The 26,132-nt window shown below is 39.2% G+C and overlaps 1 protein-coding gene across 5 annotated transcripts in view; it reads left to right on the top strand.

Moving 5' to 3' along the window:
- Positions 1–26,132, top strand: part of LARGE1 (LARGE xylosyl- and glucuronyltransferase 1) — a 280,599-nt gene that overhangs the window by 12,364 nt on the left and 242,103 nt on the right. Inside the window, exon 3 of one of the 5 annotated variants that reach the window (XM_059846291.1) lies at positions 5,985–6,151. The exons of 3 other annotated variants lie outside the window; for them this stretch is intronic. The gene's annotated coding sequence lies outside the window, so the exon portion shown is untranslated. Of the gene's footprint in view, positions 1–5,984; positions 6,152–22,783; positions 22,827–26,132 lie in introns of those variants that run through there. One more of the 5 variants, XM_059846292.1, reaches the window with a different exon arrangement.

Below are 26,132 nucleotides of genomic sequence, written 5' to 3'. Positions count from 1 at the left end.
TATCAGAATGCAGAATGGGCTGTGCTTGATGCATTGAATTAATCTCTTGAAGCATCAGTGGATGTCCAAGGTGCTGTTTTGCTTGGTAGGGCTTTTTCTTTTCTTTCCCTGCATGTCTGTAGCTAACAGGTGGACTGAAGTTTTGGTTTCATGGGTATTTATTTCTTAAAAAAAGCCTGAATATTCAAATAAAGTAGAGATTCTCTAACCAGACTTGGAACAGTTACTGTGAAATTTGTTGCCATTGTGAAACTACATGTGGGGGGAAGAAGTTCTACAGAAATTGAATTAGAATGCTGACATGTCTAACTGCCTGTCCCATGTTTATATTTATTAAACTGATAATTAGTGAATGCTCTGGGTCTTTTAGGAATATCTTTCTTTGAGGTGAAGATAAGTATGGAGTGTTACAAAGTCAAAATTCTTATCTGTAAAGTCATTAACTCCTATGAAATTATTTAGGATAAATGCTGATCTGTAGGCAATTTTCAAGTTGTTCTCAATTGGCTAGGAAATGCAGACTCATCTGTGTTATTTTTATCTGCATGTACATCTAAAACATTCAGGAGTTGAGAAACTGAAATGACTGATTTTAAACAAAATGTAAGCTGATACAGGTCTAATTCCTGTAAATACAACTTAGAAAATTTTATTGGGTGTATTGCAAATCCATTGAGGCTTGCTCCAACTGTGTAGGAATGTAACAGCATGATGTCTGTCAGTTTAAATTTTGGAGCAGGACTTGAATACATGGTCCTCAAAAGTTGTAAGAACTGCTCTCTTTAGTGTTTTCACTACCTCTTAAGTTTTTCCTTCAGTAGTTGTCTTTATTCAAGTGTGTCTTGGTTTAGAAATGGTTACCCCCCAGTGAAGTGGTCTCACTGAAACACTCCAAACCACACACTGCTTGCTCACTTTCCCTTTTCCTTTCCCCATCTGGTGGACTGGAGAGGACAACTGGAGGCACAAAAGATAAAGGTTGAGATATGAACGATTTATCAGAAACAGCAATGAACTAAGGAAATGAACAGTAACAGTCCTAATGATAGAGTATCCAAGGAAGAGGTGGATGTACCCAACTGTTCCCTCGGCCATGCTGTGGTACCCCGGGAAGGACCTTTTCCTCCATCCCCAGAAAATGACCTGAGGAGGAACAGAGTAACCTCCAGTCTCAGTCATGCCGCTGGCTGTTGCAAAAATTAACCCTGTCCTGGCTGAAACCAGAACAGAGTGCATATTTATTTACCAAAGAAGGTGATGGAATATTTCACAGGAAAAATGCAAGGCTTAGATGGTGTTACATCTCCATGTGTTTTATGGGAAATTTCATGTTGTAAGAAGCATATTGTCTCCTTTACAAATGTGAAATTGTGTTGTAAATGAAATTTCTTAATTACTGCTCAGCTTTGCTAAGCTTTTTACTTTAGTCAGCAACTGCCTTGCTGAAAAGTACCATAATTTTGAAGTAGGAATTTAGGACTGAAGATTTCCAACCCATTTCTTTCTTCCTCATCATTACAAGAATAGTGGCTTAGTAGTCAGGAAGAAAAGCATTCTGGTTTTGTAAATACTACTCAGGTTTTCTTGTATTAGTAGATTAGAAAACAGTATGCTTGTATTTCTTCTTCACCTTCACTTCTGATTTTGCTTCTAGTTTTTGGACCCCAACTGTCACTATACTGCTTCAGGTTTTTACTGATTAGGTTTAGATCCACATTTTGGATCACATGTGTGTATGTGTCTGTAGGAAAGAGGGCTTGTCTTGAGACCTACAGTTTGCACTTAGGGGGAAAAAATAAAAAGGAGGTTGATGGTAATGTAAGCATTTGGGATGTTTTTATTTATGTATTCTGAAAAATATTCTTAAAAATAGAGAAGTGTATGTATCTGTAGTGATGTCTGTAATTTTAATGGGGTGAGGTGGCATGATGACCTGTATAAGGTTTGTAGGCTACTTGGTAAAATCTTGTAATTGTCTGCTTAGGGTTGCACAGAGCATCGATTTCTCATTGTATCTGGAGTTCCAGGTTAAAATCTGAATTTGTGCAATTCCAGCATATTTTCTTAAGTCTTCATTTTGACTTGGACTGTGAAAAGTTTACACGCTGCAGTGCGTAATGAATATTCTAAATATTGTCAGTGACGGTGGTGGCCTTGTTTGAGAGGTGATTACTCCCTTGTTGCATCCCCAAATGTGTGGTTGCTGCTGATTGCTGTGCTTGCCTGTTTAGTCTACAGACACATATTTCCCTGGTTTAGCCGCTTGTTTTCCTTACCCTTGGATTTTGTGAGCATCTTTTGAACAAGCATAGGTTCTTCATTAGATGTTTGCACCATGGTGAGCGCAAGAGCTGTGGGTCTTTGGTGGTGCCTGGCAACCACAGTCTGGGGTGCTGAGCATTATTCTCTGTAATTGAAGCATGCACAGTTGGACAAGACAGGCAGAGCTCATTAAAAGCACACTACTAAATCAAGTTTACTGAGTGTACCTTTAATTCTTACCCTAGACTCTATCTTAACCTGTGAGAGGGTTTTTCTGTTTGCCATTCATAACTACAGGGGACTCTAGCCTTCAGATAGCAGTGGTAGTAACAGCTGCAATATGAAAACGGAGATGGAGGTACTAAAATCAAAGAGGGACAATGCAAAAACCAGTCTGCAATGCTCTGGGATAATGGCCTGAAGCCACATATCCCTGTGATTTATGCACTTGCTTTATTTGTTATCTTGGACAGAAAGCTTTGTCACTGAAGAGATTTGATAATAGCCTGTTCACAATGATTGTAGTCTCTTGAATTCATGTAATAAACCAAATAATTTTGGGCCACTTATGGGTTTAGTCATCCTTGCTGTATACATTTCACCTCTGATTTTGCTTTCAATAGCTTAGATCAAGGTAGATAAGGACTTTCTACTCACTTAACTCTGTTCCATGGTGGTACTATATAGAAATGTCTTCCATTTTGTGCTTTGATATATTGGGACTTTAGTAAGATACTCATGTACTGCACTTGCAGTATGTGTTATGTATAGTTGGTATATGTGAATATAGGTTGGTAAAACTTGCAACTTTGTGTACTTTTGACACGTACTGCAACAGGTAAAGGCCTATATTAAGATAAGCAATCTAAAGCAGAGGAAAAAAATTAAGACATTTCTTTACTTTCCAACTTTACTGCGGCTGCAGTTTTACAGTAGTAAATGATGCAGTAGTAGAATATGTAGGGGATGGAAGTGAGTTTCAGACCTCAGGCACCCAGTTTATTCCAAGAGATGTGCACTCAACTAGCTGAGGAAAATGTATGTGGAAGAAAGGTTACATGCTTTAGCAGGGAACCACCAGATTGTAGTGCTGTTTTTGAGGTGGAAAATCTGTCTGAGAGGAATTTTTCTAGGAAGGAATTTTTTCTGGAAAGAAGTACAAATGATGCTTTTTCTCTGACTGTGCATCTTCTCACTACATTAACACATTGCCTTTGTTTTTAATCCATAACCTTGTGATGAAAAAGGTTGTTCTAGTGCTAGTCTTTTATGTCCTCTAAACTGAGTTGGCTTCCCTGCTGTGACTTCAATAATGCATCATTTCCTAAGTTCAGAGGATTTGATGTGTTTAGGGTGAATTTGTGACTCACTGTTAGATGGTTAAAAAGAAAATAGCTGTAATGGGTTGGATGCAAACTGCTTCCCCAGCTTCTCTCCCATCCCGCCCACTACCATGCAGAAGCATCTGTCTCTCATCTCCTCTTTGCCTTGTGCTATCTGTGAGTGCATTTTGGCAAACATTTTATGAGCAGAAATCTTTGGAAAACCTCTGAGACAAACTAGCAGTGGTGAGAAGGGCAAGTACTTCTGTCTTACTAGATATCTACTTGTGCAATAGAGGGTTATGCTATGGCAAATAAAAATATTTCTGTAGTAAATGTTACTACAGCAAATGAACCTGTCTTCTCTAGCTCTGCTGAAATGCAGCATCTCTCTGTTTGTAACTGTTACAACTTAAAAAACAATCCAGAAAATTTTGGCTGAAATTCCTCGTATAAGTTAGAAGATGCTTTTTCTTTCTATGTACTTTCATGAATATGTTCTGTCTTTTGAACTATCTGAATGCCATGTAAAGGAGGACATTTTTCATTTGAAGATTATGACTGTGTTGTGCTTTCTTTTTAAAATGACATACTTTTTATATTTGCAGATAGAAATGATGACTGAAATATTTTCCATATCCTGAAGAAAGACTGATGGTGGGCAGACATTCATAGTAATTTTAGTTGTTGCTTTTTATATGTGCAGGATGCATGTATTGCTTTATTATTTTGGACATGTGTGTCTGGTGCTTTCAGCTTTGGAGCATAAAGGTGTGTAAACCCCTACTTTTAATTTTACGTGAACTTGCTGCAGTGATTTTATTTATTACTTTCTCCACTGATATGCGGAGGTTTTTAGATAACATACCTGGAAAGAATGAAATAGCATGTTCTCAAAGCACCCCCAGATCTTTTGCAAGTAATGCTACAGAGAAGGTCAGCAGTGTCAAACCAAAGACTTTTGCTTGTTCCTCACTGTGTGTCTCTTTGCACTGATATGCCAGAAGTTTGTTTCTACTCTATTTGTATTTGGAATCAGCTTTTTGCTTGCTTGTACTGTTGCACCTTGAGTTGGAAAGAGGTATTATGTAAATTCAATCACACTTAAAAGCAATCCAACAAAAAAAAAAAATCAGAGCAATAAAACTCATCCTTTTTTAGGTACGCGAGATATTTATTTATTGGAAGTACTCTGTCAGTTCCTTGTGGAGGTACTTTCTGCATGGAAATGGCCCTATTCAGTGTGTTCCAGTCACTCACAATGGGCAGTAGAGCTTCTGGACACAGAATTCCAGTAGTACCAAAAGTAATCCAAATAGACTCAAAGCCCGAGTATTTATGTACCTGGCTAGGAAGTGTCACTTTCAGATTTAAAGGACTTGATTTCAAACTCCCTGTAACTGAATGAAATGCCTCTGCCTCGCTTCACTGACTTACGGCTTATGAGATTCTTTAGGGTACATATGATTTCTGTAAGAGGAAGCCATGTCATCCTACCAACGCCTGGGGAGAACTTTTTGTGGACTTCTCCGAAGTGCTGCAGTAGTAGTTTGGTTTAACTGACTTCATGCTTCTATGTTAAAAAAAAAAAAAAAAGAAAGTTGTATGAAGGTTTGGCCATAGACATGTGATTTGACTCTAATTGTTTGAGGAGAAGAGATAGGTAGGCTTCCTAATTTATTTAGGATTTTTATTCTTTGCATATGCACTTACTGTGGTGTTGCTGTAAGATGCTTTTTTGCTTTTATTAATGTATTTTGGTACAGGGTTTGTATTCAATTTTATTTCAATTTGATCCAGTTCTGGTTTTCTGCTCCTATAGTTGTAATATTGACAGTGACTGTTGTCAGGATCTACTTCCCTTTATATTGCCCAATTTTAAAACAAGAGCATGACAATAAATTGTGTAGTGTTTTGTTTTCCCCCTAGGGGTAGTTTCAGAGATTAGCAGGACAATGAAATAGTAGGGGAAAGCATCTGGAAGGTAAGGCTTTCCAGATGGATATCCTGTTGAGATATAATAGGGGACATGCTTGGTATTTTTGTTTTGTTTCATTGTTTAGGAGTGTAGGGTGCTCTGCATTTCTTAGTCCTTTCATTTTTCATGGTTTTTTTTTGGGGGGGGGGAGGGGGTGGGGGGTTACTTTCCATAATGAGGTGTTTGCTAATGCCAGAAAAATCAATCTGATTATCTGGCCTGATGATTCAGACTGTAGAATTCCAACAGCTATTCCCCATTACAGGAATTAAGGAGTCCATAAATAAAGGTTAAACTATATCTAATGCTGAGATTTTCATCTGTTAAGATTTTGAGTCAAAGAAGGTCTCACATTTTATGGTTTGATCACTGATGGTTTCGTCTTGTGTTATCAGTTGTGTTTCCTGTTTTTTTCCCCTCAGGTATTTCTGTAGGAAGCCAATTGAGTACTATTGGCTGGAAGCACAGACCATTCAGAAAACAGTGCACAAATGCCAAGCTGACCTAGAGAAAATACTCAAAGGGCAGTAATCTAATCGAAAACCATGGAAGCTTAAAAGATTGGAGGGACAGCTGTACCTGTACTGAGGTTAGTAGTAGCAAATATTGAATGGCAAAAATGATCACGATTTTTCAAAGAAGCTTAAGAATATGGCAGCACATTTGATTAGTAGGTCAGCTGGAATAAGAAAAGACTTTACATTTCTCTGCAAAACAAAAGGTAACTATATCCAGCAGATATTGAGAGAATGGGAGCCAGCTAAAGTTTCAGATTAACTTCTCTAGCAAGATTAAATGCTCTATGGTACCTGAAATTCCTCTTTCCCACCACCCTTCTAAAATTTCTTTTTGCTTTCTGGCTGGCCCAAGACTTAGTATTACCAGTAAAAGAACATTATCATCCTACATGATGACTTAAAATTGAAGAAAAAGCGCAGTTAATGTTTCAGTTAGAGTACTTAAAATCCATTTATCGAGATTTAAATGAACCTGTCCTGTATCTAGAAAGAAGCAAATTCTTTTTCCCTTTAAGGCTTACCCTTTATTCTCTAATCCAAGCATTAGCCTGATATTTTTCTGAACAAAGTAAAAATCCATAACTGAACTTGGACATTCTGCTCCCTTTATAACCACATAGTCTACTGTTACTTTCCTGCATTGGAGCATTAAGTTGTAACACAGGTCCTTTTTTGGTTACAATAAAAAATCTTTCATAATTTGAGTTTTCTTCAATAAAACCTTCCTTTTATAATGTGAGTTTTCTCAGATGCTTTGTGATAATTGGTCATTTTGTATGGATTTTTAGTATGGTTGCCTGAGTAATCTTTATAAGAGCATGAGAGAAATAAGAGGAGGAGGAGCAAAAGGAAGGCTACGGGACTGGCTAAATCCCAAAGCAACTCAGATTTAAATGTTCTGGTTTTGGGGTAGGCATCTGACTCGAGCCACCCCCAGTTGATATCTGGAGAGGGGGTGTGATCAGCTTTCAGCCATCCCTGAAATTCACTGTGGAAGCAGAGGTCACGGTCAGTATCAGGTTCAGAAGATCAGTACTACTCTCTGTTACCCTCGAGAGGTTTATTAGTAGGTAAAACTTGACTAAAGCACATTTGTGTGGAATTCCCTTCAGATCCACATCAACTACTTCTAAGCACTGTTAAAAAATTCATAGTGGATTAAAAAGTACACAAGTTCCTCCCTGAGCTTTTCATTCAAAGGTCTGTTATGGAAGTCTTTTCCCTTTCTACCCTGGGAGCACACACGTAACTTTTGGTTGTATTTGTGAGATCTTTTTCCTACGAATGACAATAAATCTCTAATGGAGAATTTTTTCTTTTTCTTCAAAATTGATCCCTGTCTGCTCTAAACAATTGCACTGTTCATGTTCTAAAAATTTGTGTTTAGTTTCATCCGCATTTGAATGGAGAATACTGAGTTTCTTTTATGTTTAAAACTTGAGAGGGCTAATGAAGAAATAAGTTTGTTTTGTAAGTGGAATAACTCCTGGACCAAGCCAAAATTACTAATTGACATGTATTTTTTGCTCATATGTTGTGTGCTAGAGCCATTCCATATATTACCTCTGTTATGAAAGATGGTTCACCAACTTTCCGATCAAGGATTGCTTTGTGTCTTTCCATTAAATTTGCAAACACAAACAGGGAGCAGGGTAGATTAGTTTCTTCCCTTTAAAAACTTCTTATTAAAAGAAGCTGAGAACCTCAGTGGCTGCAAATACTGATTTTTTTTCCTTTATTTTTTGTCCTTCTTTTCACCTCATAGAGGCTTAAAAATATTTACTTAGTCCAGATTTGGGAATTCAGGAACAGACTGCTGCATTAGCATGTTTGGCCATGTTTTGCTTTCTCTTGCCAGGAATTGTTTTTGTATCTATTAATTGGAGCTGTTGCCGTCCATGCCCAAGTAACAGCAATTTTTACATGCAGAACCAGCATACCAATTGATAATTAGCCACAAGTTCAGCAGCCCACTCCCTGGTATATTGGTAAAAGTTCACAACTAAAGTACTGCCTTCATCTCATGGATTCTGTTTCTGTTTCAAGTTGATATTAGAAGCTGGGGATAGTTTGTGACAGTAGTTCCCTTGTGAGTGTTAGAACCAAGCTAATAAGCACCATAGCTTAAAGAAGGGCGGTCTGTTGGGGTGACAGCTGGCCTGGACACTGAGTGTGTAAATACTCCTTATGTTCCTACATGGGAACCTGTAAAGGATTCTTGTAAAACACAAAAGAAAGGGTATGTTTAGTTAATGGTGCATTTTTCAACTATTGATAATAAAAGTTTCATAAAGTTGATAGCTGTACTGTCAAATTTCAGACTGTAAGTTGTCCTCTTGGGTAAACTGTCCTTACTAATTTACACAAAATTCCAGGGAATTTTGTGAATACTGCAGGGGAAAAAGCAAGAGTTTGCAGGTATATTTTCATGCCCAGTGGAGGACAAAATGAAGTGATTATCGCCTTCTTACTCTTCAGATTATATTATTTTAAAATCATGGCCAGGCTGCCTTTATGATGATTTCAGGCTCTTTAAAACCTGAGATCCCTCTGTCAAGCCTCCTGTCAGTGCACATCAAGAAAGGGGTAGATAACAGCACCCTTAGACATACTTGAACACTGCTGGCATACAAGGAGAGATTTGTAAAATACTAACATTTTATGAGTTTTGTATGACTGGTAATGTGTGTGTGTAGAAGCACTATCTGGACTAAGCAAAGCAGTTAGAAGCATGGAAACAATCTACTTCCATGTGTACTGTTGTCTTGAGATTGGTTTTGGAAGCTCTTACTGATTTAATTAGAAAATAAACTTCTTTTCCTTTTAAATACATTTAAGTTTATTTTTGTTTTCTTGTTCTTGATCGTTGTAATCAATCCAACTGTTTGTGAATGCTTGACCATCCATAGTATGCAAGCCAAAAGCCTGGCAGACGAGGCCTTGTTTTCTTTAACATCTTCCTTTGTACATTTTGTTTGTGTCACTCAAGATGTTTAATCTTTGGACTCTTTTCTTGAGGGTGACATATCTGTGTAAAGTCCTCAAGAGCCTTTCTAGAATTTTGTGCCTTTATTCTATGTTTGTTGGGGAAGAGATTTGGTTTTTTTTTTTTTTTTTTTTGGACTTTTTGGTTCTTGGGTATGTTACCGTACATTTGCAATCCCTTTTTTGGTCATCTTGTCAGGTCTTCTAAAGGTTGTGGTTCCTGATGGTGTGGAATAAAGGCAAAATCAGTGCTATCTCCCTCAGATGGCTAGTACACAGCAGATAGCCATGAATGTATATTTTATTCCTGACTGTTCTTATCTATGGCCTTTTTTTGAAACTTGTAGTGGCTGGGGAAAATTTTAATTTTTTTTTTTTTTTTTGGTAGACCATGACAAGCTCAAAGATGAGGAAACAGTCCATGTTGGAGCTGTGTTTACCCCACGGCCAGGGACCTGCCAGGTCCTCTGCTGGGACCTGGAGGCAGCAGCAGAGGTTTGGGGGACCCTATGAGATGCTCCCTTGCAATTGGGCTGGGAACTGAGAGTAGGCAAGAAAGCTGCTGTGTTCTGCCAAGCTGGAATAGAGATTTGGAAGAAATAGTTTCCATTTTCTGACCAAATTACAATTAATTACGATAATTTTGCCTGGAAGGGACTGATGCTGGGATCAATGTGAGGTGGCCTTTTTCTCATCTGAGAGTGTCGTGGTTTGAGAGGAAGTGAGTTTTTTGGGATGCTGTGGTCAAACCAATAGGTGCTCAGATTTGAATATTGGCACCTGGTGTGGCCACTGAGGACATGGGTAGGCCTCTGAGAACACAGCGGGGTTAAAAGCTGAGAACTCCCGGGGGAAAGTCTCTTGGGTTCCGGTTAGTGGAAGAGAACAGAGCTCCCCTGCATGGCTCTGGGCTGGATGGGGGAGGGGAGCCATGTGGCCGGGGGAGATAGGCTGGGCCTGGGACTGAGAAGGGAGGTGAAGGCCCCTGCAGGATGGAAGGGTGGAGGAACCCTGAGAGACATCGGGCAGCTCCCCCACCCCCCAGGAGAGAGGGGGGAGTGCTGGTGTCTGTGCCTGTGCCACCTTGAAAATTGCCGTGGGAGTTCTGGGCAGGCAGAGCCTGAGACTTTTAACCCTTTTCTTGGATGATGGAAACCTTACAAATGCTGATCCTCCTGGAGTTGAATGAGAAGAGAGACAGAGATGAGATAAGAGGAAATGGGCCAGGAGAGAAGTTGAGAAGAATCCTAGGTGGGAGGAGATGATGGAGTGGCCTTTGGCTGGACTTTTCTTGTATAGCCATGGTCAGAACCATTTTTCCTGTGACACAGAGACTGCATTTAGGGGGAGGCAATGGCTCAGAGCCAGGAGAGTGCAGTGATGTGATGCGAAGGAGTGTGTGAACAGAGACAGCGGGTGAGGAGGGTGGTGGTGGTGCCCTCTGTCTTCAGGGAAGAAGAAGATGATCTCTGTTCTTGAGACCCCTTGGCCCCAGGGGGTGAAATCTGGTGGGGACAGGTGTTCCAAAGGTGAGAGACTGTGCTTTTTTAGAACTGGGCAAAGCACCCTTTAAAAAAGAAAACCCTAGAAGCAGCTCTGGTCCATGCGCAGTGGTGAGAGCACTGGGCATGGAAGGAAGATTGTCACAACGGCAAATGATCTCCGGGCGGTGCCACGTGTGACATGGAAACACAAGAGGTTTCAACTGTGTTTCCTGGGGAAGCCTATGGTGCAAGAGGGACTCCTCTCTCCTCAATGAACTGAAAATTGATTATCTAAAGGGTGGTGATGGACTGAGAGTTGGTGATCTGAGGGGTGGATGTATTGGAAATTTGGTGGCGGGGAGGAGGAATGGTTTTGGAAGGTTTTCATTATGAGTTCTGTGTGTTTCTCTTTATAGTTGTAGCTTAATAAAGTTTTTTCCCCTTTATTCCTAAGCTGGAGCCTGCTTTGCTCTACTTCTGATTACATCTCACAGCAGACACCAGGGAAGAAGTATTTTCATGGGGGGCACTGGCATTGCACCAGGCTTAAACCGTGACAGAGAGAAAAAGCAGTTTCCTTATAGGCTGGAGGTTGTAGAAAAGGTTTCTGATGGCACATGTTTTTGACTCATATTTCTTTAGAAATTTCTACCATTCCAGAACACAGTACCATTGCTGTAGGTAGTAAGGGGTTTTTTTTTTTTGCTAAATGTCTTTATACTTTGCAGTAGTTCCAGCATGTACTTTCTCAAAAATTTTGTAGTTTATTCCTTTGGAAATATAGACACACATGGTAGAGAAATACACCTACAGCAATTATTTTTTTCCTTTAGGGATTGCCAAAAGGAGCCCTGGTTGAGCCATGGGGCTAAAAGCAGCTCCAGGATCTCTACTCCCTCACTTTTCATGTTATGTGACTAATACCCACTTGCATGTGCAAGGAGAGTGTGTGCTTCTCAGCTTTGTATAGCAACTCTGTTTCCCTCCAGATTTCCACACAGGGGACACTACTTCAGAGATAATCTGGGTCGATGTAATGGACACCTGAGATCCCAAGTTTGTGGCTGACAGTCTGTGCCAGAAATGTGCTCTACTGCTAAAAACTGCTGTTGAAAAACCAAACCAATGTCAAGCTATGTGAGAGGAAAAATCAGTTAAATGAAAGACGGTAATCAGTGCTGAAAGTTCTTGGATGTTATTATCTGTTTTCTCAGGGGTTTTTAAAATTAACATGGATTGAAATTTATACAAAATTGAGAGAAAAATGACATTGCCCCTGGAGTGTTTATGCTGAGTTTAGCATGGTCAAGTTCTCTTCTTTTTTTTAATATTTTAGTGCCACTAAAGGAAGAATAATGGAACAATAAGCATTGGTATTTAGGAATCCAGTAGCAATAGAGGTACTGCGTCTTAACTGTTGAACTGTCAAGTTGCTCAAAGATGTGTCACATTAAAAAATGTGAAAGACTAAAAAATCAAAACCAAAGCACTTTAAGATATGTCAGAATTAAAGTTGCCTGTGTGCCTGCTGGTTAAACATGTTGTGCAGGCATTTCCTGGAGGAGATAGGAAGCAAATACTTTACCTTACAATATGATTTGACTTGACAGCTTGGAACTTTAATGAGCATATTGTTCTGAAGAACATTTTGACCCAATCAACTTCTGTGGTACTTCACAGTCAGAAATGTAATTTTCTATTTTACAAGCTGAAATACTTTGGGGCATTTGGGTGGCTGTGACTCTAATCCGTGTCTTTTCCTATAACACCTGAAAGGTTGACATGTTGATTGACCTCACTGGTAGGCCAGCACCATGTGTGAGAGGTGGGCATACAAGCACTTACTGCTCAGTGATTCAGGACAGAAAATGTATACAGCTCAATCAGCAGCGATGAAATTAAAGAAGTGATCTCCTTCTGCCGGATTTAAAATTGCAAAGCATGATGTAACAATGTGAACAAACTCAGAGGGTGGGGAGACAGGTAGCATTGAAAACCCCTCAGATTTGGGATTTTGGCAGAGCTAGAAATGAATGGAAACAGGACCTTATGGTAATGGTTGTGTTTATTTTCCAACCTGAGTTATCACGTGTGCTCTCTAATACTGGATAATCAAGCCTTTATTGCTGTCTTTTGCAGAACAAAAGTTACTTTATTTGTTACTCTTTCTCCTCTTTCATACAGTTTTTAAAACAGTTTAAATACAGAGTTGGAATACTGGCTGGTCCTGACTAATCACTCCAGACTCATGCCTCTTCATGGGTCTGTTATAATAGGGGAATTTCTCATTCTGCTTGTTGTCCTGAGCCATTTAAATGAAATATAAGTGTGCAGAATATATTACTAACACTGGGAAGAGCTGAGTAACCGTCACGGTTATTTGTACATATAATTTTTTTTTTCTTCTATAAGAGGTACATAAACCTTGTTCTCTACTAGATTGAAGTGGTGGGTTTTTTTTGGTGATAGTGATGATGGCATCAGTGGGAAGAGAGGTGGTAGAAGTGGTAAAATGAAAGGCAAGAAGCTCTTTAAGAATGGCTGAGGTTTGTCATTGTCTTGATTTACAGGGCTGCAGTAAATAGCTGAGCTGTTCTGCAGTATTCGATGCGCTGTAACATTTTGAGTTCTACTGGAGGAGGCATTGTTAGCAGTGGAGTGCATTTAGAGAGAAAAAGTTGAGTTCCACTTGGTCCCTGTATTCATGCCTTACAAAAAATATGAATGTAAATGCTTTCAAGTCCCTCCTTCAAAATTCATTTTTCCATGTAAAAAATTGTCTTGATTTTTTTGGGGGGCAGAAGTCTGGGATGATATCTATTATTCTAGAGATATGTTTGAAGATTTTGTTCATAGTTAAAGTGAAAAACACCAATCACTTTTTTTTTAAAATTTTAAAGATTTAATAGTAATAAAATAGTTATAAAAATAATAGTACAATTAGAGTAATAATAATTTAGACAATTTGAATTAAGACAATATGAGACAATAAAAACAAAGAGTTACGGACGTCTGGGTACCTTTTTCTGGGCAGCACAAGCCCAAAAAGGTCACCCGTTAACAAAGGATTAACTCTTAAAAACAACAGCTTGTTGCATATTCATACACTTCATGCATGATGCATAAATTCCATTCAAACACAGGATTCGGCCTGGTCATCGTCAACTTCTTCCTCCTAATCCTAACAGCGCCTTCGAGGCGGGAAGAAGTTCGTTTCTTCTGATAATGGAGCAATAAATTCTTTTTCTCCAAAAGATTTAGGTGTCCTGTGGCTGCTATCTCGCTGCAAGTCCTTTCTTTAAAAAATAGTACCCTACATAGCACAGTTTCTATTTTAACAATTTTTATAACCTAAAACTATATTTAACACACTACTGAAGAGAATTAATACAGCATTACTTTCTAACACAACACATATAATATTCATTTTAATATTTGCAAAAAGCCAATCATAAAATACGCATTTTTCACAGTTAAAGACTACAAAGCTGAAGTGCACAGGTTGGGAAAAGTAGGTCCTGCAGATCTACAAGAGCTCAAGTTCTTTGGGGTCTGCATACCAGGGGTTTCTGTCAGCTGTGCCAATATCTTAAGTGTATGATGCCAAAAAGTGGACTTTGCCAGCATTTGTACTTTTCCCATTCTTCAGTTGGCATCATGCCGTCTTTTTTTTTTTTTTCCCCTGGGCAGTCTTAACTGGAATTATTTGCAGCTTTTGACAGCATTTATTGTAATAAGAGAAAGCACCAAAAGGTTTTACTTTCCTTCCTGGAGCACGTAGGAGTGCCCCTTTCATCTCCAGCAGGCTGGTAAAGAATTAGTGTCATCATTCCTGCCAGTTTGCCCATTACTGGTGGGTGATAACTATGTTTAGTGAATAATGGACACTGGAAGTTGTGGGGTATTTTACTGCCCCTAACTCTCTCGGTGGACAGCTGCCAACTTCATCTGTCCTTAAAGTAAACCAAGAGAATATGTAAGCTTTAAAATGAGCCTCTATGTAAGTGCTGGAGAAGAAGCTGTTTTCCATGAAATAAGAAGTACAAAAGCTCATAGAGTTGTAAAAAAAGATATGCTGGTAATAAACTTATTTTAGAGGATGACAAAATTCTTATTGTCTGAAACCCAAATACTGCCACACTGACAATATCAAATGTAGTGTGACTTGACTGAGTTTAATTATCTATCTCTTCTTCAGAGATGAGAAGAAAAAAAAAATGGATTTCTAAGATACTTTAAAAAAAAGTCTTATTTGTCTTATGTTAATAAATTTCTTTGGAACAGATAAGTCAACCTCATTTTAGTTAGAGAGACGTGTCAGTAGTAACGCTGGTTCTTTTAAGCCCTTATGACTTCCTGAATATAAACACAGAATGCTGCTTGTAAAAAAAAAAAAAAAGAAAGAAACTACATACCACAGTTTTGTTTTGTATTTTAATATACTTACTATGGCCCACATTTCCACTGTCCTTCCTGAAAGCTGGATTTCATGGCATGGGTGGCATACATACCTCAATTCCCTTTATTATCTCAAAGAGTCAATGCAGTGTCTTTCCCAGTGGTGGAATTTCAGACTCCTAAGTCCTGGCTCTACTGCCTCTAACCAGCGACTGGGTTTAGCTAAGTTCTTGTACTTTGATTATTTTCTCTTTTAGAAATGCCTGTCCTGTGGTATATATAATGTCATCTTAAACAGTTTTAAGAGTAGAACAAAAGTAGAAGGCAGAAAGTACTTTTAGAGTAGCAAGTTGTCTACAAGCTCATTTGTTGTTTCTAAGCATCTCTAGATAGATAGAACTTTGATGAAGATCCATACGGCTTGGTAGATAATGTGGTGAGACTCCTGCAAGAGCTTCCCCAAAACTCTCTAGTCTTCCCTTCCTTCTGCAATGCCATTTTGAAGTCGTTATGGAAACGTTGATTGTCTTGTACTCCTAGATCTCTAGATGTCCAGCAGCAAATCTTAAAGCTCCCTTAATGTTTTTCATGGATTTGTCAAATAATTTGCGTTGGAAGGAACCTCAGTTGGAAGGAAATCTAGTTCTACCTCTTGCTCATGGTACAACTTGCATTAAGCCAGTCAGATCAGCTTTTTTACAAATTAACTTTTGAGTTAAGACAGTATTAGACATAAGGAACATTTTTACAGCAAAATCCCTGTAAATGCCTAAAACACATCTTATAGATGTTTTACTTTTCCTTGGTTGTATTTTATGAGCCTCTTAATTTTCTTTCCTTTCAAGCAGCATTTTCCTGAGTGTTCTGTTTGTACCAATGGAAATACATGCTTTTGCCTAATGACTTTTATTGAGTTGCAGGCAGCTGGAACCATGGCTGCCTTTCTCTGCCAGTGTGGAGAAACAGGGGAGTGGGAGGAGAGACTCAGTGTGGAGAATGAAACAGTGAAAGGAGACAGGAGATATGGAACTCATGTTCAGTATCATTGCAGTATGTTAAGTGCCTTTTCAAAATGTGTTTGGGAGAATCACACTCAGTGGTGTTTGCTGGCAGTGTTCAGAGCCTGTAAGAGTACAGATTTGGACATGCAGCACCACAGCTTGAACAGGGTAACTCCAGCAGGAAGGGAAAGGGAAGTGCTACCAGCTACGGGGCACCATTCTCTAAGAAGGTGAATTTTTTGTTGTTGTTGGGGAATGAAAGTTACCAACAATTTTAAGTGTCTGTGAGGAAGCTGGCCTGATCTCTTAGTGTACTTAGGTTTTTCAGTACTGCTGCCTGTTTTATGAGCACTAAAACTTGGTTGTGCTTTAGAAGAAACTAAGCAAGATGTTGTACTATTTCAATTACTAGACAAAATAAAATTGCCAGTGCTCATGGGAAAGAAGCTGCTTCCACAGAAGCTTAAAAGGAAAAACAAGGAACTTGGCTTACCTTGAGTACCATTGATGTTTGTCAGTGAAGTAGTTTCAGAACTTGATAACTAAGCTGAAGGGAAATTATTACCTGTATATACATAGCATTCTGTGAAGCTTTATAGTAAAGCAAACATAACAGAAATAATTGCTAGTCTTGGAGCAGTATGTGACACCTAAAGGGAAGGTTTAGCTGGTATTGTATGTATGATTCATGGCAGGAGCAAAAGATAGGAAACGAAGGCGGTAGTTCTGGGAAGCTTTCTGATATATATGGATCCTAAGTAGTGTTCCATTTGTTTAACCAAAAAAAGAAAAAAAAACAGTGTTTTTTTTTTTTCCTCTGTTGGGGATGCTATACAACCTCGGTTCTCTCAAGGGCCAGGAGACATGAAATATTGATGCAATGGGAGATAGTTCTGTAGCATTTTTGACAGAGTACCATGGGGTAGGTCCTTTCATCCCTTTTATGTCTTATGTGAGTTCTGAAATTCTGTTCTTCAGCCAGCCAAGTTGAGCTCCCTTCGGAAGTGGAAACTTCATCAAGTACTGGTGGTCATTCTGTTAAATACTTTAATTCAGGAGATAAAAAGGGGAGCTGGAGCTTTGTGAAAGGAGGCCTGTGTCTAATTTTGAGAAGTCAAAGTTAGGCTGCTTCAAAAAGAAGAAATAATCCCTCACACCCCTTTCTGTTGTCTCAGGCTGCCTTTGTCGCTCCTGGGAGTGACAGTTCTACAGCAGGGCTTTGAGTATTGTTGCAGCCGTCTGATATATGTAGATATGTATGTAAATGAAAATCTAAGATTTGCAGAAGGCAATAAATCTTGTGTCCATTTGCCTTGCAGAGTTTCTTATCCACAGTTGGTGAGTGGGTGAGTGTATTTGTTACTGGCAGAGCCTGTCGAATCTATAATATACAATTGTTTTAAAGAAAGGGATATCTTAATCCAACTTTCTAGAATGCTTCCCAGTACTAAAAGTTTTATAAGAAAAGCACTTAGTTTAGGCTGGAGGTTTTGCCAAGATTGGTTTCCCTGTCTGGGAGTTGGCATGGTTATAGCTGTTATTAGATATTCATTTTACTGATGGTGCAATACATTGGTCTTTCAGTCGCTGAAATTATTTATCCTGATCCCTTTATGAGAAAAATTTTGATCTGCACTTCTATCTTGCCTTCTCTTAGCAGTTCATGATGTAACCTTTTTTATTCAGATCAAAGACTACTTTCTGGAGCTTTTATTTTTAGATATTTATATATATATATGTATTTATTATTATTTTCATATTCAGTGTCAAATTAATTTTGGGAATGTGCAGTGATCCTTGTTTTCAGGATGAGCTGTTATTCTTCCCTCCTACCTCACACCTCCAGTATGTATGACTTGTGAGTAAGCTTCCATTTCTGCCCTCTCATCTTTGAAGCTGGCAACCTTATCTTTTCTTTGTCCTATGCATATGTACATAGATGCAGTGTGCCTGTGCTGTAGAAGCTGTTTACCACAACTTCTTTCAGGGGAAATTATTTATAAAGATGGTATATATTGCCAAAGAATTGTCTCATAAACCAGAATATCCTATCTTGTATTCCTATCAAATATGATTGTCTGCAGATAATCAGACAGTCACATATTGCAATTCTTTTTCATTAATGTGAAGATTTTGTGTTTATTCCTTGCTGCAGGAGGGCATCAGAGTATTTGAAGTGATAAAACTTAACTCTGTGCTGTCCAGACAGAAATGGTTAGGAATTATTTTAGTGTGTTATTTCACCATGCCATAGGTGTCAAAAGCAAGGGGGATTTGATCTTTTGGTCCGTGATATCTTGGTGAGCTTTATAATTTAGTCACATGAGTAGATACAGTAGTCAACAAGTAGATTGGCTCATTCTGAGCTACTCCTAGAGAGGAAAATCTAATCTGTAATTCTGCCTAATTTAGGATTTGAGAGGTGCCTAGGAGAATGGTGTTTTGTACCTATTCTTAAGTGTTCTGTACCTTGGAATACTTATGTGACTTCATAAATGGTCTTACATTGTAGTCTTGGTTACTCTGCTGTAACTCTTGTAGTCTTGGTTACTCTACTCTCCTTTCCCACTGTAAAAAGGAGGTTTTAGATGAATTGTATTTTGGTCTAACAGTTCACTTGAGTTTACTGTCCAGTTTGTACAGGCAGTATTGATATGGAGGTTTGTTACAGAATTTTCTTTTGATAGTGGTTTATTTCACATGAATATGACTATTGATTCTATGTTAATGAATCCAAGTTAGCCCACGCTAACCTTTTCACTTCTTTTCCTCAAAAGCATGCCTTCCTTATAGAAGGGCTGGAGACTGCTGGGGAGAGGAGAGGAATTTGGTCTTTTTCTGGTAAGATTCTGAAAGTCTGAATTCAGTGGAATGGGAAGAGCAGGAAGAAATATAAATGCCTTTCCTTAGCCACAGATGAATTTTTGAAGAAGAACAGCTGTTGTGCATAGGAATTGAGGGATGCACCCTTAATAATGTGTCCCTTCTGGAGATGTATGTAAATGCTGTGTTTTTAGTAGAATGTTAGTAGGAGAATGGTACTAGGGCTGTTAAGATTTTGGGGGAGTTTTCAGGCTACATTTTATGTATTACTCAAAAACTTTACTGTGCCTATTGTGAGGCGCTGGAACATCTTGCCCAGAGAAGCAGTGGATGCTCCATCCCTGGAAGAGTTTAAGGCCAGGTTGGGTGAGGCTCTGAGCAACCTGGTGTAGTGGAAGGTGTCCCTGCCCATAGCAGAGGAGTGGGACTAGATGTCATCTTCAAGGTCTCTTCCAAACCAGACTCTCTCATGATTCTGTGATCTACAATAGGTAGGTCTTAAAAGAAGCTCCAAAACTGGTTTAGATGGGGAGAATGGTGATATATGACTCCCTAAATAAGTCAGATTCAAATGTGTCGTCTTGTGTAGCAAAAATTTTTGCAGGTCTGAGGTTCTTTGCCCTGTGTGGAAGGCCTGCATTTCATATGTGGGAGATCTGTGTTTAAACTGAGGAGATAGCTTTGCTTCTCTCACTGACTCATTAAGCCATGACCTGACAGCACTGGGTAGCAAGTGCCTGAACCCCAGCTCCTTTCTTCAGGGGTGATGCTAAAGCAGTAATGACAGTTAAGTCAGCAAGTGCAGTCAGTGCTCCAGCTACGACCTTTCATGCCTAGGCTAATGCTGTCTGAGCTAGAGTAGTGCTTGGACTAATGTTGTCTTCGGTTCTTGCTGAAACATCTTCACTGAAGATACAGGCCCCAGACAGTAGACTTACTCCCGGTGGCTTCCAGAAGAAATTTAATTCCTGATTTATATTTGTGTATTTGAAAATCCCCTTCAATCTTAGAAGTTGAGTGCTTCATTGATGAAGTTTTTCTAAACTCTTGAGTTTAATCAAAAAACATGATAAATCACTAAAACAGACGTTCTTTCAGACAACGAAGGAGGATAAGGAATAATCAAATAGGCAGCTCTCATTCTGGTAGTTGGAAATAAGGTGTTCCTCTTCCTTTTATTACTGTAGTGAAAGAAAATCAAAGTTGTTGGAAGGCAAATTTGCTTAAATCCACATTCTTGCCCTCTGCTCCTCTGTAATTGGCATTGCATGCGAGTCTCAGAACCATAGGTATATTTGAGAGAAATACAGTGTTCATTTTTCACCTAGACTCCATATTGTGAGGCTTGAAATCTCTGAGAAAAAAGATTCAGCTGGAGGTGTCACTGTGGTGCTATGCCTTTAGTTTTGTGCATATCCTCACAAGCTCTCATACATACATAAATAGATAAAACTCAAGTATGTACAGTCTTTCACATCCAGATCAACATGTGAGGACATAATTTGACTCTTCTGACTTCATATGGAAGTTACTGGGCAGAGCCAGGGAATCTGAAACCCATGTAAGTAATTGCATGTGTGAAATTTTGCAAAGCTATGGCAGATAAAAGCCACAGTTAGGAGGTGTGATCACAGCTTCTGCAAATAAACATACCTCAGATTTAGTGAGTGTAGGAACAAGCAGAGGGTGGTCTCCAGGTTTCATCCGCACTGGCACTGACTAGTCCAGGGCACCTGATTCTTGTGTACTTGGCCACTGAAACCTGAATGTGCATGTACCCAGTGCATGTCAGATGCGTTCTCCAGGCATGTTACATCTGTTTGCAGGATGGCTCAGGACTGTTGCAACCCACAGGGAGATTTTGGCTGCATTTTTTTTCTTCTGGTATATTCTAGCTGAGCAGAGTGGCTGATTGTTACGTGTATGACCAGGTGACCCATCAAGTAGATGAGGGAAAGGCTGTGGATGTATTCTGCTTGGACTTTGATACCGTCTCCCACAGCATTCTGGAGAAGCTGGCAGTCCATAGCTTAGGCAAATATCCTCTTCCCTGGGTTGAAAACTGAATGGCCAGGCCTAGAGAGTGGTGATCAATGATGTCTCATCCATTTGGCTTCTGGTCATTCATGGTGTTCCCCAGAGCTCAGTATTGGGTCCAGTCCTGCTCAATATCTTTATCAGTGGTCTGGATGAGGGGATCGAGTGTACTCTGACCAGATGCACAGATGACTCTAAGTTGGGCAGGAGTGTTGATCTGCTGGGGGCTGGAAGGCTCTGCAGAGGGATCTGGACAGGCAGGATCCATGGGCCAAGGGCCAATAGTATGGGATTCAATAAGGGCAAGTTCTGGGTCCTGTACTCTGAGCAATCTGCTCTACTTGAAGGTGTCTCTGCCCACAGAGGGGAGGTTGGAACTAGATAATTTTCAAGGTCCTCTTCCAATCCAAACCAGTCTATGATCACAACACCCCCAGGCAGTGCTACAAGCTGGAGGAAGAATGGCTGGAAAGTAGTCCAGACAGAAAAGGACCTGGGGATGCTGGTCATCAACAGCAGCTGAACACGAGTCAGGTGTGCTCAGGTGGCCAAGATGGCCAGTGGCATCCTAGCCTGTATCAGATGTAGTGTGGCCAGGAGAACCAGGGCAGTGATTTCCCCCCTGTCCTAAGCAGTGGTGAGGCTGTGCTTCCAATTCTGTGTTCAGTTCTGGACACCTCACTGCAAGGAGGACATTGAGGTGATGGAGTGTGTACAGAGAAGGGCAGTGGAGCTGGGGAAGGGTTTGGAGTGTGAGTTATATGAGATGTAGCTGAGGGAGCTGAAGGTGTTTAGTCTGGAGAAGAGCAGGCTCGGGTGACCTTATTGCTTTACAGCTGCCTGAAAGGCTGTGTCCAGGTGAGGATTGGCCTCTTTTCCCAGGCAACTGGTGAGAAGAGGAAATGGCCTCCAACTGCACCAAGGAAGGTTCAGTTTGGAAATCAAAAAGAATTTCTTCACTGAAAGGTTGTCAAGCATTGGAACAGGCTGCCCAGGGAAGTAGGGTAGTCACCATCTCTGAAGTGTTTAAGAAATAACTGAATGTGGCACTTAGTAGCATGGTAATGTCTGGTCAGAGATTGGACTTGATGATCTTGAAGGTCTTTTCCAACTGTAATGATTCTGTGATTCTATTATGTGAATTTTGCTCTTATTCCATGAATTCCAATTCCATGTCCTAAAGCAGTGAGCAGTAAAGGATAGGCAATCCTTGAGCCAAGGCTTCTGTAAAAATTTTATGTGTGAAATCAAGGATTGCACACATAGTGACTCTGGAAAACAGGGCTGTTTTATTAAACATGTCACTTTTTAAGAAGTTAGTTTAACTTGATTAAATCTATTCTGTGGGTACTTTCTTTTTCCAGTTGAATTGTTTCAAACCAAGTAGAGCTTGTGATTCTGAGCAAGCATGTTCACAGTCCCTAAACGCAGTCCAGTTAATCTACTCAAAGTTCCCCATGTGTAGTTAACATGAATTGATTGATTTTTCTCAATGTCCCCAGGTAGACAAACTAGTCTCACTGACTTTTATCTATTTACTGCTAGCACTGATTTCTGAAGGCCTGTCTAACTTCTACTGGGGAAAGTCAGTGTTTCTTCTGTGCTCTGTACCAACTTTTGTCCACAAAAGTTAACCAAGTGAAAATGAGTTACCCTTTATCTTCTTACAGCTGTCAGTTTTATCTTTAATGTGATGCTCAGCTGAATACCAAATTTGCTCCTATGCTCACTGACCTTTCCTCATCAGCTTACCAGGATAAAAATGGGTGGTGAAGGGCTAAATGGAAGATGCAAAGTAAAAATGACTCCAAAGTAAATGCACCTATTGAGTAACAATCTCCTTAATGAATTTTATGTAGGTCCAGGCACGCGCTTTAAAAATCAGCAGCATTAATGTGAGATAATCTTTGAAGCATAAAGAGAAACAAAATCATGTTTGTATTTACAGAAGTATGATTTGCAGCCCACTCAATACCTGATTGCTCTGGGACTGAAGACCTCCCATATGGAAGTAGGGGGTAAGAACAGCCCAGGCTATTTTTGCAAATGCTGTGTTGTGTTTTTTATTGTTGGCTTCTTCTATTCCCAATATGGGCTTTTTCTTCTGTGGTAGTTGTAAACTTCATGCTTCATTCTATACTTCATCAAGTCATCTTTGCAGTTGTGTTCTCAGATTGACAATTGGTTTTATTTCTAAATAGAGAATATTATTTCTCTTCATACAATGAGGTCAGAACAGAAATTTAGAATCAGAATTGCATAAAATTGTAAAATGTGCATCCATTTATGTGAAGTTTTCTAAAATAACAGTGATGAGATGCCGAAAGCCAGAACTTTGCAGCGATGAATGTTGATTGTATAGAATTGACAAGAGAACCATGAACAGTGGCAGAAACATGTAATTGACACTGTCCTTACTTGGCTTCATTTGTAGTGTCTTTTCAATAGTGTAAAATTTCCTCACTCATTTCAGCTCATATTGTGTCTTCTCACCATTCATTTGACTGTGTTGCTGTCCCCTAATGGTTTTATCAGGAATGGAACTTAATGTGGCATACAATGTGTTGATGTTTGTTTCTTTTATTTGCACGTGATAATCACCAACTATCTCAGCAAAGATCTGGGAATAGTTTCTTAGCTGCAGCTGCAGAGGAAGTAAAAAAAATAAATGTATTTGCGTGTGTCCTATGTAAACGGGCTTTTTAAAAAAATAATTTCTCAGCATCTGTTACAACATATGAGAATTATTTTATCTTAGAAGCAAATTTCTCAAGTCTGGAAAATTTTTCCTGCCAATTCTTTCCAGCTATTATTTGTGCCATTTAAATGGCACTATTTTAATCAGTGCTTGCTGTATTAATTGTGAAAGGGAAAACTTCATCAGTGACTGCCATAACAAGCAGTGCTATCGAATAAAGGCACCTGAGAAAGTTCCCAGTACTGCAGAATGAGTTAGACTTGCTGTAATTGGAGCACTGTGCATGCTTTAATTGTCATCTTGGTTAGATTAGTGGTGGAAATGTAATAATTTTCGTAGTTAAGAAAATGAATGCTTATAGTACAGTGGTTTCCTGAGGCAGATGCTGTTCTTTGGGCTATTTCATGGTATGGATTCTAGGTAAGGTTAGCAGAGGGTGCTACAGCAAGGCAGCTGGTGCATTGATACAAATCTTATCCTCCATATACTGCTAATTGCACTTAGAGTCTCAGGGCCTTTCATTCTTCTAAGGACTGCATTCCCTTCATCCTGCTGATTATAATAGTATTGGAATTGCCTTGCTGTGAAGTTTGTTTTCTCACATGTCAATGTTGATATCTGGCTTTAGTAAGAATTTGATATGTCCTTTGAAAGGTTAGTATTGCTGTTGAAAGCATAGTAGAATACATCAACTTTTGGATTTTCTAAAAATAAGTATGTTATTGAACCGGAAACAGTTATATATATAGTAATATATACAATATATAGTATAAAACCATGGTGATCTCAAGGGAGCTTGTGGAAACTCTAATATAAAGAGTTTCTCTGACCCTTTTTGTTGTGGCAAAGTGTCTCAAAACAAAATCCCATTTAAACAATGCTGTGCTATGTTCTTCTCACCTTATTTTGAGACTCGACTTTCCTGAAAATAGAAAGGGAAAGAGGGAGTGAACAAAAAAGCCCCTCGAAATAGTAATAGCACAGATTATTTCTCAGCTTCCCCAGTTATAAGCAGCTTGTGGACAGGTGGTCACTGTTCTCTGTCTAACACATATGAGGCTTAGCAATCAAAAGCAATTGTGATTGTATGTTGTCACCTTTTTCTCTCAGTGCTTCTCTGAATGTTATTTAGATTATTGCGGTCACAGATTGTTTTGGATCATAAGGGCCACAGTGAATGCTTAATTTTACTACCAGTCTTTTAACTGTGATACACATTTTGAAATCTGCAGGTCATAACAGTCAGAAATCCCAGCCAAAAATCTGTCCTGTCCCTCTGTAACCTTGTTATGAGAACAGTTCTTCCTGGAAAAGTTAATGACCTAACAAAAAGGAAAGTTGGATATATGGTTAGGGGAAAGCTAGTGTTATCTCATAGTGTAGATGGGAAATGCAAACAACTGTAATATGGCCAAATTGTGTAGGTCTTAATCCAGAGTTATGGGTAGAACTCTTACCTCTTGAGTCACAGCCCATTGTATTTTTCTAGAAAATCATAATTGTTTTTGATCTTCATCTGTCAGTTAAAGTTAACAAGGAGTTTCTGTGCCACTGAAAATTGCACTGAAGTGTAATTGTAAACCCTATGGAAGATCAAAGCAGAGGAGAAAGTGCTTTTTTTCAGCTCTTTTATTTGAATTCATTGCTTGATCATCATAAGAATTTCTATATTTCAGTGCCCAAATCTGTGCTTTTTCACTTAACTGGTCAAGGAAGCATTTCTATACTCATTGTTGTCCTGTGTAAGTACCAGGTCAAACAGTCGTGGTTTAAACCTTCTAGCGTTATATTTGAAATTAATTTCATCCTTTTTTGTCAGTAATCCCTCCTGATTGATTACACATTTGTCAGTTTTAAAGCCGTGCACTAACTTGTCTGTATAAATACTTCCCATTAGAAATTGCTTTAAAAGTTCTGAATTATGTTTGTTGCCATAGCAATACTCAGTTAAAGATTTGTAGAATGGGTTTTTATTTTCTTTCTGCCACAGGGGAATTCAAAAGTAGATTCTAAATCTATTTCATATACAGGGGCTTCAGTAGTACTGTGAGCAGGGGAGATCGCTGGGAGGAAGGGAAGGGAAAAGTTGTCTGGAGCTTAAATCTGTTTCTGGAGCACTGACGGTGTCTGCAGTGATGGGAAGGCTTATGGTGTGTGATCCTATCTATTTGAGTTTCAGGGGACCTTCTCTTAAAGCTGTAACTGATATGGAAAAAAAGCACCTACAGAAGAAATCAGTGTTCTTTGCCCATTCTTGTTTTCCCATCTAAAATATGATGTTCATTTGTATTTCTTTATTTTGAACTTCAAGAATTTGAAATGGTGCCATTCTTCTGTGGATTGCAAATGTAGGCTGGGCAAAAACTAGGCACCAGAATCATAATTCATTTTTAATATCTCATTAGTTGTCTTCAAAAATCTGTTTTGAGTAGTGCCCCGTCAATATTTAAGTTTTTACTGGAGCATCAGCAACTGCAACCTTAGTAAACAGCTGAAACTCCACACAGTGCTAATTTTTGAATACCTTTGATTAAGTATAATCTGAAATCTCTTCCCAATTTCAAGATTAGTAGGAGGCCTTGGGAGAGTTTGCTGTGAATGAGTTCACACTCTTGCTGACTTTTTC

This window comes from Haemorhous mexicanus, chromosome 5 (assembly GCF_027477595.1).
Source record: "Haemorhous mexicanus isolate bHaeMex1 chromosome 5, bHaeMex1.pri, whole genome shotgun sequence".
Taxonomy (NCBI): Eukaryota; Metazoa; Chordata; class Aves; order Passeriformes; family Fringillidae; genus Haemorhous; species Haemorhous mexicanus.
This window is presented reverse-complemented; position numbering and strand designations above follow the sequence as displayed.